The sequence below is a fragment of the Meles meles genome, chromosome 4 (assembly GCF_922984935.1).
Source record: "Meles meles chromosome 4, mMelMel3.1 paternal haplotype, whole genome shotgun sequence".
NCBI lineage: Eukaryota > Metazoa > Chordata > Mammalia > Carnivora > Mustelidae > Meles > Meles meles.
In genome coordinates, this window is record NC_060069.1 from 40,521,065 (window position 1) to 40,536,901 (window position 15,837).

Consider the following 15,837-nt stretch of genomic DNA (forward strand, 5'->3'; position numbering starts at 1 on the left):
GACCCAAGGGTGTGGGAAGAAAGAAAAGGTGAAAGGAAACAGCAATAAATTAATAATGGTTACCTCTTGTCGTAACCTCTAGAATGACAGGTGATTTTCATTTTTCCCTCTGGTGTTAACCAGTATTCATGTCAAGAATTCCTGTTATGTATTATCAGGGGACTGTGAGGAAACCTGTTCCATGCTTCAGCTAGGGCCTGGGTCACAGTCCTTGCTCAAGGCTGCTATGATCTTGTTGTGCAACGTTGGATAAGTCACCCGACCTCTCGGTACCTTAGTTTCTTCTTCTGCACGAAAGACATCATGAAGATTTCTCGATCCTGGGTTGGTTGTTTTTTTGTTGTTGTTTTTAAATTAACATATACTGTATTATTTGCTTCAGGGGTACAGGTGTGTGATTCATCAGTCTTACACAATTCACAGCGCTCACCATAGCACAGACCTGGGTTGTTTTAAGCAAAAACATAGAAAGTTTGTGTTAGCACAGAGCACGGTGCATGGCCTACAGCAGATTCAGGAAGTGCAGGTTAGTGATAGGAGTCACAGTGGGCTAACAGAGGTGGTCGTAAGGCCAGGGGGGTAATGGTAAGAGACCCGCACCGCCAAAAAGTAGTTAAGAACAGCCACTCTCAGTTGCCAGGCCCTCTCGTCGCAGGTCAGCCAGTTGTTGTGAGTGAGGAGGGCAAGGAGGCCACCTCCCCAACTCCCAGGGTTTTGTAGAAAATGTTGAGAGAAGCCTTCTTTTGGGTTTCCGGGCATTTTGAATTCTTAATACTGGTTAGTATTTTTTTTTTCCTCTGAGTTTTGTGGAGCCCAGAGGGAAGCCAGGCAGAGCCAGATTTTTTTTTTTTTTTTTTTTAGTTTTGCTCTTTTGTACCATTAATTTGTTCCCTTTCTTTCTTCTTTTTGGAACTCACATCCAAGTAAATGGTTGAATTTGAGTTTCTTTTTCAATCACGTGAATTTACCTTGGGTTCAAAAATGACAGTTTGAGAGACATAAAGAAATAGACCTTAAAGGGATGAAAGATTTATTTATGATTAGCAGATCCGAATTGTCAGCATAAATTCTACAATTTTACTAAGCTTTACACAACTAGGGAGAAATAGAGCTGGACTTTTGCTCTTTTTAGACTTAGATTTGCTGTTGAGATCAGCAGTTGTGTGTGAAAAGTCAGGATTAGTTGCTTCTGTAAGTGGCCACATACTGCCTATTGTCCCACGCATCACAAGTTAGCGATTTTTGATTTTGTCAATAATTTTCCCAATACCACCTCTACCCGATACTGGTAGAGATGGCACAATGCATTCCTTGCCCTATCTGCTCTTCTTGGGCCCCCGGGATGACTACGTTTCCAGCCTCCCTTGCAGGTGTGGGTGTCTTTGGCTTTTATCTGTGTAATGTAGGGGAGTGAAGTAAGCTGCCTTCAGTTTGGCTCTTAAATGTCCTGTGTGATTCTTCAGCTCTCTCTTCCCGACTTGCCATGTGTTCTAGATGAAGATTCCTGGGTCCCTCTTTGGTGAGGAACTGCCAAGGGAGCAGCCTGACACCAGACTGTGACATGAATGAAAAATAAAAACCTTTATTATTTTAAGCCTACTCTGGCTGTCTTGCCTAAAACAAACTGCATTTTAACACAGACCCCCCCCCCCCCCCCCCGCCAAATTCTCCCATCACAGAGCTGGTGTCACATTGTGTTAGCTGGGAGTCATTTTGATATATATTTGGTTCTGCTTTTAGCAGCGTAAGTAGGATCAGATGTTCAGGAAGCCTGTATCTTTTCATGTTGCATGTAGCATTACTTGGATATTTGCCTTTACGTTCTTTTCAGTCCCACATGGGAGAGGGCCTGTGTTTACCCATGCCAGGGATGCGCCATCCTTCGCCAGAGCTCTTATTTCTCTCTATGGGCTTATTCCTGCAAACTGCACTCATTGGTCCTTCACTTGAAGCCAAGGGCAGCAATTCAAAAGAGTTGAGTATTTGGAAAAGGGCATACTCTATGAAATGCCTTCCTCTGAACACAGGATGGTAATCTTTTGCCCCTTTTGGAAAAAAAAAAAATTGTTTGGTAACCAAATTACTAATTCATTACAGAGAATATCATACTGTCTCTCTTGCTAAGAATCCAGACGTTCTTAGCATTTTATTTTTTTTTATTTAAATATTTTATTTATTTATTTGACAGACAGAGATCACAAGTAGGCAGAGAGGCAGGCAGAGAGAGAGAGGAGGAAGCAGGCTCCCTGCAGAGCAGAGAGCCCGATGTGGGGCTCAGTCCCATGACCCTGGGATCATGACCTGAGCCGAAGGCAGAGGCTTTAACCCACTGAGCCACCCAGGTGCCCCAGTTCTTAGCATTTTAGAAGCCATCACACTTATATTATAATTTTTTTCCCCTTGTAATTCATAAGCACCTCATGGTCAAGGGAGCAGGTGGATTTTTTGTTTGTTGGTTTTTATTTATTTTTTTTTAATCTTACATGCTGAGAGTTGGGTTAGTCTTGCTCCTTGATTCATAGCAAATTATCATTATCAGTCCATATAAAGCCCTTTCTAGTTTTATATAATTTTATTTTATTTTTACCCATTTACCCTAATAATCATCCACCAAATGTATCTGATATGTGTTGTTAAATATGTATGTATCCTTAAAAGATAGGGGTTGGTGTGTGTGTGTGTGTGTGTGTGTGTAAAATCTTTGCTTCCTTCCTTTCCATGGATATTTAGTGACATTGTTACAAAGTCTGATGCAAAAGTCTGGGCTGGTTTCTAAAATGTACATAAGTAAGCCTCTCCCCCCACAGTCTTTCAGGTAACAAGCTGATGATTAGACTATGCAACTTTATTACATTTATATGGTTTTCAGTGCCCTTTGAAATGTGATTAATTCTTTTAAGGATTGGGGACCCTTTTGACACTTAGCTTATGAATAATTAAATCCTATTAATACTCCAGACTGAACCAGACCTAATTTATTTCAAGTTCCGAGTCTCGGTAGAGGAGGCCTTGGCTCACCACCTTCCAAATAATATCACTACCTCATTTCATCTTTCCCTTAATTCATTGAAGTAAAACACAGGTGACAGAAGAGGAGGAGTTGTGTGTAGAGTATCATTGAAATGTATTTTATTGATTTGGGAAAAAACCTTCAAATTCTAGAAAAGTAGAGGGAATAATAAACCATATGCTCTGAATTTCTTCTTTAAAAAAATAATTTATTTCAGATACATAAAAAGACACTAAAGGAATTTAAAGAGAATCATTGTGTCCATTCCTCCGCTTTATATCTTACAAATATCTTACAAATATATATCTTACAAACACAAACTTTATACCTTACAAATTGAAGGCACCTTCTGGATCCAATTCCCAACTATCCTTCCACCCCTAAAATCACCATTATCTTGAATTTTGTTTGTCGTTCCCATGTAAGTCTTTATGCCTTTACTCATCCTGTATGCATTCAAAACAGTAATATTATTTTGCAGATTGGAAACTTTATATAAATGATATAATACCCTTAGTAACCTTTTGTAACTTACTTTTTTTAAAAAGATATTTATTTATTTATTTATTTGACAGAGAGAGAAAGATCAGAAGTAGACAGAGCAGCAGGAAGAGAGAGAGGAGGAAGCAGGCTCCCCACTGAGCAAAGAGCCCCATGCGGGGCTCGATCCCAGGACCCCAAGATCATGACCTGAGCTGAAGGCAGAGGCCCAACCCACTGAGCCACCCAGGTGCCCCTGTAACTTACTTTTTTATTTAACTTTTTTTTGGAGGGTTTTTTTTTCTGGTTAATATGTGTGATTCTGATTCATTTAAATTCCATTGCCACCTGTTTTGTTGCATGACTCAAGTTCATTTTTGCTATGACAAGCAATGCTGATGTGAACATTCTCGAGCATGTTCTCTTCGGTACATGAGCAAATTTCTCAGAGTGGATGCTTGGAAGTGAGGAGTTGATGGCTTCTGGTGTTCCTTCCCCTGCCTGGCGCTCCTGGCTGTCCTGCTTCTGGTGTAGCTCTCTCCTTCGGGTCTTGCAGCCAGCCGGGCAAATTTTCTGCTGAGTACAGCCACCTGTCAGTGGCTGAGTGCTTGGAAGGTGGTGCTCCCTCTGATCCTCCTCGGTTTCCACAGTTGTCGTGATTGTCCTCTCTCTATTTCTGGCACCCAAGCTCTCAATGGACCCTCCGGGAGAGCAGTTAGCAGCCCTCTGTGGGAACCTCTCCAAACGCTGGCTTGTCATCAGCTTGGCGCCCATCTCTATTTCCTCTGCCTCAAAGCCCTCCTCGCCATTGGGCTCATTGTATTTTTCACCCCTGTCCCCAGGTTTCTCATCTTGGCCACCAAGATCCTCTCTCCTGCCAGACCCACCTCCCACCAATGTTCTCTTTGTCGCCAGTGACCCCATTTTTTTTTTTAATTTTTATTTCTTTGACAGAGAGAAATCACAACTAGGCAGAGAGGCAGGCAGAGAGAGAGGAGGAAGCAGGCTCCCTGCCAAGCAGAGAGCCCAATGCGGGGCTCGATCCCAGGACCCTGGGACCATGACCCGAGCTGAAGGCAGAGGCTTTAACCCACTGAGCCACCCAGGCGCCCCCAGTGACCCCATTTTGTTCACCCTCACCACTGGGCATCTCTCTACCACCAAATCACTTAATTCCATTAAGCCACATACTTTTTTTTTTAATTGAAGTATAGATGACACACAATGTTACATTAGTTTCCGGTGTGCAGCATAGTGATGGAACAACTCGGTATGTGAGATTCTGCTCACTGCAGTGTAGCTAACTTCTGCCACGGTAGGATGCTATTATAATACCACTGACTCTATTCCTAAGGCTCTGCTTTTCAATCCTCTGACCTGTTCATTCTAGAACTGGAAGCCTGTGTCTCCCTCTACCCTGCACTTGTTTTACTCAAGCCCCCTCCCCACTTCCCTCTGGCAACCATCTTTCATTCTCTGTATTTATGGGTCTGTTTCTGCTTTTTGTTTATTTATTCATTTGTTTTGTTTTGTGTGTGTGTGTGTGTGTGTGTGTGTGTGTGTTTTAGATTCTGCACGTAAGGAAAATGATGTAGTATTTGTCTTTCTTTCTCTGACTTATTGTACTTAGCATATTACCCTCTAGCTCCATCCTCGTTGCAAATAGCTAGATCTCATTCTTTTTTATAGTTGAGTAATATTACTCTGTGTGTGTGTGAGAGAGAGAGAGAGAGAGAGAGAGAGATCTTCTTTTATTCATCCGTCGATGGACACTTGGGCTGCTTCCATGTCTTGGCTATTGTAAATGATGCTGCAGTAAGCATAGAGGGGCATGGATTTTTTCAAATTGATGTTTTCATTTTCTTTGGGAAAATACCCAGCAGTCAACTCCTGGATCATATGGGTCATATGTTTAATTTTTTGAGGAAACTTTATACTGTTTCTACCCCAGTTTACATTCCCAGTGACTACCCCAATTTACATTCCCACCAACAGTGCACGAGGGTTCCTTTTCCTCCACATCCTTGCCAGCTCTTATTATTTCTTGTCTTTTTGATACTAGCCATCCTGACTGGTGGGAGGTGATATCTCATTGTGGTTTAGATTTGCATTTTCCTGATAATTAGTGATGTTGAGCATCTTTTCATGTGTCTGTTGGCCAACTGTACTTCTCTTTTTTGGGAAAAAATGTCTACTCAGGTTCTCTGCCCAGTTTTTAATTGGATTATTTGTGTTTTGGGTGTTGAGTTATAGATGTTCTTTAACTATTTTGGGTATTAACCCCTTATTGGATATATCATTTGTGAAAATCTTCTCCCATTCAGAGGGTTGCCTATTTATTTTGTTGATGAGTCCCTTCACTGGGCAAGGGCTTTTTATTTTGGTGTAGTCCCAATAGCTTATTTTTGCTTTTATTTCCCTTGCCTGAGGAGAAATACCTAGAAAAAAATTTAGACTTAACACCCCTAATGGACAGCCTTTACCGCTAACAGTTGCCTTTTCTTCTCTCCCCCAGACCACACTCAGATCTGAAACCTTCACCACCAAGACCTTACTTTCCGTCACTGGGCCCTTCCCTGTCATCTGACACCCAATATGCATCACTTTAACCCAATCCCATGGAATATTGTCCCACAGAGCTCATCTCCACGGACTCCCTGTTGGTTGGCCTCTGCTGTCCCAACAATCTCAGGCATTGATACCTTGAGCCTGCTTAAGAAGGTGGGCTCCTCCCCTATGCTGATTTCTACATTAGGAAAGTGATTCAGGAATTCCTTCGAGGGTCAGAGAATCTCAGGAGATAACCAAGGCTGAGCTCCTCAGCTGCAATCAAGATACGCCGCTAGATACTGTGACCTGAGAAACTCCTCAAAGTAAAATGGATGTCTATGCAGTCTCAAGGTTCCAGTGACCCAAAAATGCCCTCCACCACAAGGAATGTTAGTTACCATGTCTTAAGAGTGGCTTGCTGGTGATTTGGGGCTCAAATTCGAAATGAAGCCATAGAACCAGTCTTAGGTCTGCCCTTTGGTGAGGCACTTTGGCTTCTCAGGTCTCTCTGGCCAGAGTGTGCCCAGTGGGGACAGGGCAGTTTCCCAGGGGCTGTTTGTCCTTATGGAGGCCAGAGGGTGCTGCCTGGGACAGTGAGAACACTGGTCTCTGAGCTGTTGTCCCCAATAAAGAGCCAGGTTAAGTATTTTTCCCCGGTGGAAGAGAGAGGCCTCTAAAAGATCTAATAGAGGAGAGCAAGAAGAACAGGCAGAATTAGGGATTTCCCAAGCCAGAGGGAAGAGCCAAGCTGCTTGGGTAAGAACAGAGACTCTTGTAAGCAAGACCCGTACACTCCCACCCCCCACCAACTGATGGCACAGAATGGGCAGGCTACTGCAGAAAAAAAATTGGGAAAAAAGATAAGGCACTTTTTACAGTGGCTTTTCCAAGAAAAAAAAGACAAGGGTTAAGAAGACATCTTTCCAAAGGCCAACTCAGCATCAGTTCTGCATAGTGTCAGGCCCAGTAGAAACTAGAGCTGTCTTTAAGGGCAGTAGGGATGCTCAGGGGTTCAGGAATGCAAGACAGTCATGGGTCTGAGGCTGGAGAGGAAACTGGGGCTTAGGCATGGACTTCACACATGGGAAGAAGGTTAGGACAGGAAGGAAGCGTGGCCCTGGAAGATCCTAGAGACGTGCATGCCTGCAACCATAAGGTTCCCTTTTTCCCGGAGTAAAGGAAAGTGACAAGCACCACATTCTGTAGCAACGAAGCAGGCTGTAAGGGCCAGAGCTGTCCCAGCAGCAGTAAGTAGTACGTCACCGGTAATAAAGTTTGTCCCTATCACATACCCCTCAGTGTGATGGTGCACGGAGAAAGATACAACACGACTTCTGGGATATTCTTTTTTTTTTTAAGATTTTATTTATTTGACAGAGACACAGCGAGAGAGGGAACATAAGCAGGGAGAGTGGGAGAGGGAGAAGCAGGCTCCCCACTGAGCAGGGAGCCCAATGTGGGGCTCGATCTCAGGACTCTGAGATCATGACCTGAGCTGAAGGCAGACTCCTAACGACTGAGCCACCCAGGCGCCCTGACTTCTGGGATATTCTTGCCAGAAGTTCATAAGCTCAATCTAATCAAGAAAATATCAGTCAAAATCAAATTTGGGACATTTCATAAAATAAGTTACCAGTACTTTCAAAAGCATCGAGTTTATGAAAAACAAGATGGAGGAAATGTCACAAATTGAAGGATAATAAGGAATTACAATAAATAAATGCCTTGGGGAAAGGAGAGGTTCTGGACTGAACCCCAAAGACATTTGTGGGAGAACTAGTAAAATTCTGCAAGTATGCAGATTTTAGTTATAACACCAATTCTAATTTCTGGGTTTTGATTCTTGTACTGTAACGATGTAAACTGCTAACAGTGAGGGAATTAAACAGGAGCTCTGCACTATTTTTGCAACTTTCCTTTAAGTCTAACATTATTTCAAACTAGAAAGATTTTAAAAAAAAAACAAACAAAAAACCCTGGGCCTGACACCTTTTGATGGAGGGCAATTTTTGACCATTGAGTCAGTTTCTTCATTAACTATTGGTTCATTTAGGTTTTCTATTCCTTCTCTAGACAACTCTGTAAATCTTTCTCAAAAGCTTTCCATTTCAACTCTGCTTTCAGAATCATTGGCGTGATATTAATTTATGTTATTCTCCAATATGTTTTGAAATTTTTGCTGGGTTTATAGCCATAACTCCTTTTTCATTAAAGCTATTATTTACTTGTGCATTTTCTTGCTGTTTTCTCCTTTGATTGGGACTGCCAGAGGTTTGTCTTTTTATTAGCCTTTCAAAGAATCTGCTTTGGTTTTGTTAGTCATTCTTTTTCTGTTTTCAGTCATTTCTGGTTTAATTTAGAATGCATTCATTCTATGACTTTTTCTAGCTTCTTGGATTGAACACTGTGCTCATGGATTTCTTGCCCTTTTTGTTTATACTGTAAGCAGGGCACAGTTATTGCTTCTAGTTCTATTTATATCACTTATGTTGTCATATATAGTATTTTCATTGTTGTACAATTTTAACAGTCATAATTTCTGTTATAACTTTTCCTTTAATCCATGGGTTATTTTTAAGTATGCCTTTTATTTCAAAACATATGGAATATATTTTTATATAATTTAAAAATATAATTCATTTTAAAAATATATAATTTAACAGGACTTGTGTAATTTTTAACTATAACTTTTTATTGTGATGATTTTTATTTTATCAAAATATGTACATTCTTATAGTCTAAATGATACTACTGCTTTTTGGCACCAAGTTTCATAATACAATTTTTTTTAAAGATTTTATTTATTTGACAGACAGAGAGCACAAGTAGGCAGAGAGGCAGGCAGAGAGAGAGGAGGAAGCAAGCTCCCCACCGCGCAGAGAGTCCGATGCGGGGCTCGATCCCAGGACCCTGAGATCATGACCTGAGCTGAAGGCAGAGGCTTTAACCCACTGAGCCACCCAGGCGCCCCTCATAATACAATTTTAATAAATGCTGTCCCTCTGCTCTTCACTCTCCCCACCAAAACAGTTATTGGTTGCCTGAAATGAGGAAAGTGTTTCAAAATAGAACATGTGTCATTGACTGAATGATCTAAGGTTTCAGTTTTGACTCTCTGTCCCTGTACCTTTCCAACAATTCTGTATACTAATGGAGAGTATTGAAGCACACCTTGAACTTGATTTGTGATTCAGTTCACCATCTTCAAACAAATTACGGCCAATAAAAGTTTTCAAATTAACATCTCTCTGGCACTTGCAGGTGTCAATGACACTTGTGTGTGGATAGAGGTCACAAATCACAGAGATTTGTGATTGCGCCGAAGAATATAGGTCCAGAATCAGTACTTATTATTGCTAGTATTAAAGAGTGACAAGTAATATCCTGGTGAATTTATATATTCCTACTATTTGAAACACTGAGTTAAGCTGGAATCTGAAGACAAGGTCAGGAAAGTCAGTCTCTAAAATGGAATCCAATGGGATTTAATATACAAGGGAGTGGAGTTTTATACCATATTCTGTTTTGTGTGCTTTCCTAGGCACCCAAGATGTTAGAAGTAATGGCCCTGCCTTATCCAGAGTAAAAAGAGAATCTAATATTAGCTATATGTCACCGCCTGTATTAGTCAGGGGTGATCAGAGATGCAGAACCAATGGTGTGTGTGTGTGTGTGTTTGCTATATTTAGATCTTGTACTATATGGATGAGTCTCACATTATGCAGGACAAGCTGCTTTTCTCAAAGTCCACAGATTGATTGATTTATTTTTAAAGATTTTATTGCTTTATTTGCGAGAGAGAGTGAACAAGAGAGAATGCACAAGCGGTGGTGGGGAGGAGTAGAAGGAGAGGGAGAAGCAGACTCCCTGTTGAGCAGGGATCCTGACCTGGGGCTTGATCCCATGACCCTGAGATCAGGACATGAGCTGAAGGCAGATGCTTAACTGGCTGAGCCACCCAGATGCCCCAAGTCCACAGATTTAAATGAAATCTCATCTAAAAAACACCAATTCAGAAACATCCAGAATAATGTGGATGTTTCACCACCAAACACTGTGGCCCAACCAAGTTGACACATAATATTAACCAGTACACTGCCCAAGGAGGATGGGATTGTGATGGGTGGCTGCTGGTATTTTCGTCTTTAGAAGACAGGGTACCTACAATAAAGTGGCTTGACTTTGATTCCCAACTGTATTTCCTTTTAGTTTTGTGACCTTGAGCAGTGTAGTTAACCTCTGGGAGCTTCAGATTCTGTAACTAAATAATAAGGTTGTGAGAATTAAATGATATAATTCTATGTATCATTCAAGGGTCCCTTCATATGTGCTCAAAGATTGCTCATATCCCCCTGCTTCTCCAGAAGGGAGCGTTCTCCAGCTCCTGCCTCAGTCCAAGCCACACTCCTTATGAGATGAAACAACACTCTGGGCTCCGGCCACGTTCTGATTACTAATTCCATTTTCCATGTATGTGAACATATACATTCTTCTCAGAAAGAATTGTCCCATTGTTCATGAAGGCAATGGCATTCCTTTAAAAAAAAAATAGAATTATGTCAGGGTGCCTGGGTGGCTCAGTTGGTTAAGTGACCGACTTGGTTTCAGCTCAGGTCATAATCTCAGGGTCCTGGTATTGAGCCCCACCTTGGGCTCTGTGCTCAGTAGCAAGTCTGCTTGAGGATTCTCCCGCTCCCTCTGTCCCTCCCCCTGCTTGTGCTTTCTCTCATTAAAACAAATAAATAAGTCTCTAATTTAAAAAAAAAATAGAATTTTGTCCTCCATGCATGCAGTATGTGTGTGTGTGTGTGTGTGTGTGTGTGTGTGTGTGTAGTCATTTTCTTCATTAAGAAAATCTGACACACAGTGTTACATTATTTTCAGGTGTACATAAACTGATTGGTTTATGCTATGCTATGATCCCCACAAGTGTAGCTACCATCTGTCACCATACAACACTATTACGATACCACTGATGGTATTCCCTATGCTGTACCACAATGCTATTCTTATTCATAAATCAATGTCTGAGTCAGAAATTGTTCGTGAGAAATCTGCTCTAAGAAACTCATAAAAAGTGGTGGTTGTTGTTGTTGTTTTCAATTGTGGGGAACTCATAGAGATTCAATTATGGGAAATCGCCGATCCTCATTGGAAACCATAAAATGAATTCCCTGCCTCCATCTCTAGACTGGGAATACACAGTCTTGTTCCTTTCTCTTGGACTTTCCTTGCTATATTCTAAATATTTTCTCCCCTATAATTTGGGCCACGTGTGGCAGTTCATATTCATATTGCTATATTTAGCTGTCCTGCCCTCTATATGGCCTTGCAGCTCCCTACACATGGCATCTGACCGACTCACTGTTTCATAGATCAAATTCAAGAGAGTCGGATTGGTTGCTTGTCGGATGGTTCCATCGGCTGTGGCTAAGTGGGAATGGATTGTGTCATTGAAAGACTAATCCTTCCAGGAATATAAGTCAGAAACTCAGCCTGAACAGGTAGGTTGGGTATGCTGGGCAAAGTAACCTACAACTTAGTTTCCAATATGGCTGCCTCGCTGGGTCCACTGACGCACCTCAGAAACCTGTACCTGCCCTCTGCTCCTGCAGTCCCACAGCTTACCTTTTCACTCATAGCTAGCTCCCAGATTTGCACCATCTGTCTTCTCCCCAAATCAGAGAAGCCAAAGCTCCTATAGGCCTTTCTGCCCCTGGCTGCCCTTTGTCTGGCTGGGGAGAACTTTGACCACAACATTATGTGGTTCTCAAAGACTGCTCTGATCTTTGGCATGGACCGGACATCTCCTCTTGTCTTGCTTTTGGATCCCTGTCTCCAGTCTCGGTGGCCTCCCTGGTGTTTCTTTCCTCCTCCCTCCTTGGACCTGTGGATTTTTGTCCCTATTCATATTCTCCTAGTGTCTCTCTGGATCTTCTCACTCATGATGGTCATGGCTCAGTACTTCACTCCACTCCAGCATGAACCAACGCATAATGTTGGCTTCCTGAACTTGCACAGCTGAGAGGAAAACCCAGATGTGGCTGGATCCCTGTGACATGTGAGATGTCCTGAGAGGGCAAGCCTAAAACAGTCAGTCGGCCAGCACCTTACAGAACCACCAATGGCAAGCAGCAGCCAAGCTTCACAGTGAGAAGAACCAGCATGTGAGTCAGCAGGCCTGGGTTTGAATACTGGCTCTTATATTCACTAACTGTGGGAACATGGCCAAGTTTTCTAAGGCTTAGTCCTATAACATAATAATCATTATAATAGTTAAGGCTCAAAGTTGCTAGAAAAACTAAATGAGACGAGTGCAAAGTAATTAGCATGTAAGAAACAAATGGTAATAGTTATTTTAAATCATTTTTATCAGTGTTAATAGCAACATTTCCTAGTCCCCAGGAAATGGTTAAAGAGGAGGTATTGTTATGCCACACAGTCAACTCCTCATTTCTGAAATAGGCTTTACTCTTCACTCCATCTATCCTACAAGGTCATTGCTGTATGGGGGTGGTGAAGAAATGACGGATGTATTTATAGCAGTTAAGGAAACTGTATTTTGGATTTGGAGAACTTCCCCCACCTAAAACCCTCTCCTGTAATAAAAGTTTAAAGTCTTTTCCTTGCAGCTTACCTTATATATATATTTTTCATCAATGTCACATTGAGGTTTCTCTGTGCAAGCACCACCATACTAAAACATATATCTTATGGAATTTTGGTTGGAGGGAAAATTATTTCTAAGTCATTTTTCCTATAGCTAAGAAGTATACAGTAATTAAAACATTATTTGTAAACAGGAACAAAAAATAATTTATAGCTTATATATGATCATTGCATTCTTTTATGAACTCACATATTTATGTGTTGAATAAAACCTATGAATACTAACTGGCTCTTTATTCCAGTAAATGAGACTGGTAAGGGAGTGAATTGGAGAAGGAAAGTGTGGGGCACATAATTGAAAAATAAGATGGAATGATGGATTTGAGATGCATGTCTGCCATGGAATCACTTTGTGACTCTAAATAAGTACGACACGTTTGGGCTCTGAGTTCTCCACCTGGAAGATTATGAGAATATAACTATCTGGAAAGTATGGCACGAGAGTCCATTTTTTTTTTTTTGAGAGTCTATTTTTTTTTTTAAAGGGAGAACATCAGAAAGATTTTTTGGACTTTTGGATCCAAACGGGCAAACACTAAAAACAAGAGTCTAGGAAACATTTTATCCTCGGTTAACAGAGTTTGTAATATTTGAATAAGCTATCTTATATCTAGGGTTTCATCAAAATAATAGTTACTTATACATTGTTTCAGCAAAGAGACAGATGAATGGGCAGTTTATAAAAGATGAAACACGTTTGTCCAAGGAACATATAAAACAGTTGCCATCCTCACTAATCATCTCAGTATCGCAAGCTTAACAATAAGATAACCTTTTTTTCCCCCCACTATTCAAACTGGAAAAAAATTAAACAGTCTGATGGTATGAATCCAGCTTTGGTTGAGGGTGTGGGGAAATGCACATGTTGGTGGTGGTATAAGACAGCAAAGGATTTTTTTAGAGCAATCTGGTAATAGCTCTAAAAATTTTAAACCTGCATGCCCTTGGACCAGGAAATTCTACTTTGAAGGATCTGTCCTCCCTAAGTACACACACCGAATAAAGATGTACATATGATGGTGTTTGTGACAGCAATGTTTGTAATGGCATGAAAGGGGAACCTGATCATCCATGAACAGAAAGTGATTCAGTAATTTACCATACAACCATATTACCATCTGCCACTGTGAAAAGGAATGAAGCAAATCCACAGATACTGACAGATCGGGTATGAAGAAGGATTGTCCATGAAATACTGTCATAAAGACAAGTTGCAGAACAATATCTAGAATATGATCTCATTAAAAAAGTTCATGTGGAAGATATCCACTAAAATAATAAGAGGAAGATTAATTTTAAAAGGTGAACTGATGACTTTTCCTTTTTTACTTGATATAAGTCTAAAAAATTAAAATTTTATGTGTTTTTTGTAGATGGGGAGTTAGCTCTAAAGATATGATAGATTTAAGCTAAACATCTTCTGGAAAGAATCCATCACAGGTGATGTGTACTTCTTACTGCATCATATCAGGGGGCAGAGCCATAACATCTTAGTCAGTCAGGGAAGTTGAGATTGCCCCCTGGAGGAGAGTGGTAGCAACACTTCACCTTCACCCTACAGGTGGGTTTTCCCCTTTGCAACTGAACAGTCATCTGTGTGGCGTGTGTTGGTATCAGAAGAGTCCTCTGTCCATCCACCATTCGCCTACTGACTTTACCACCAACTTAGTTTCTGCCTAAATTAGTATTTTCATTTGAGTTGAAAATGATTTTATAATTCTATCATCCCTTCTGTTATATCAATTTTCATTATTCCATTAAGTAGAGCTTTCTCTCGTTGACTGGAACTATTTCCTTACTCTGAAATACAGCTCCTCCTAGAAAAGTAGGATTTAATCATCATTTAAATGTTTGTTGGCCACTGATAGTTCTTTGTGAATGATCTTTTAAGTTCCCTTGCCTATTTGCAATGGGTATGTTCCTAATTCTCTTACTGATATGTTGGCATTCTTTGTCATATGTGGTGTATATGTCAGTTTGTTGTCTGACTTTTCATTTATTTGTTTCATGTACAGACACTTTATATTTTAGTGTGGTCTACTAACCTTTCTCTTTGTGGTTTCCTAATTTCTTTTGTGCACAGAAATGCTTCTTTATCCCAAAGCCAAATCCATCTTTATTTTCTTACAGCTATTTTATTGTTGAATTTTTTTATAATTAGAGAATACATTTATTTTATTTTAAAAAGATTTTATTTATGTATTTGACACAGAGAGAGAGCCAAAGAGCCCAAGCAGAGGTGGAGGGCATGGGAGAGAGAGGAGACACAGGCAACTTGATGAACAGGGATCCCAACATGGGGCTCCATCCCAGGACTCTGGGATTATGACCTGAGCAGAAGGTAGGTGCTTAACCAGTGGAGCCACCCAGGCACCCCAAGAACACATTTTTTTTTTATTTGACAGAGAGAGATCACAAGTAGACAGAGAGGCAGGCAGAGAGAGTGAGAGGGAAGCAGGCTCCCTGCTGAGCAGAGAGCCCGATGTGGGACTCGATCCCAGGACCCTGAGATCATGACCCGAGCTGAAGGCAGCGGCTTAAACCACTGAGCCACCCAGGCGCCCCCCAAGAACACATTTGTTTTAAAAAACACTAAGGTTTCTTCCTTCCTTCCTTCCTTGAATATGTGTATTTACTATTCCTCTATCTAAAATCCTTCCCTACCTTCCTATTGCCTGCATGATAAAAGTCAGACTTGGTGGTCTGGCATTTCAGCTCTTTGGAGTCTGGCCTTCCTTGGCACTTCATTTCCATCCACACTTTAGCACTAGTAGACAACTTGCAGTTCCCTGAATCGTTAATGCTGTTCCATATCTTTATAATGCTGTCTCTTCTTAGGTCCATGATCAAAGGGAGCGAGACTGATACAAAGCAAAGGTCAAGCAAAGCTTTATTTCGCTCCAAGCATCGAGAATCAAACCGACCATTGGGGCCGCCTCTTACAGAGAGAGTGAGCCACTCCCAGCCTCACAGACTAACTTTATAGAGCAAAGGCCATTTGGTTGAGCCTGGCCACACACAGGTGGCCAGTGAGATTGCAACACACAGAGAAAGCTGCACAGTCATGCTAGGTCACACACGGGTGGCCAATTGAATTACAATTGACCCCATAGTAGCTATTTGAACTA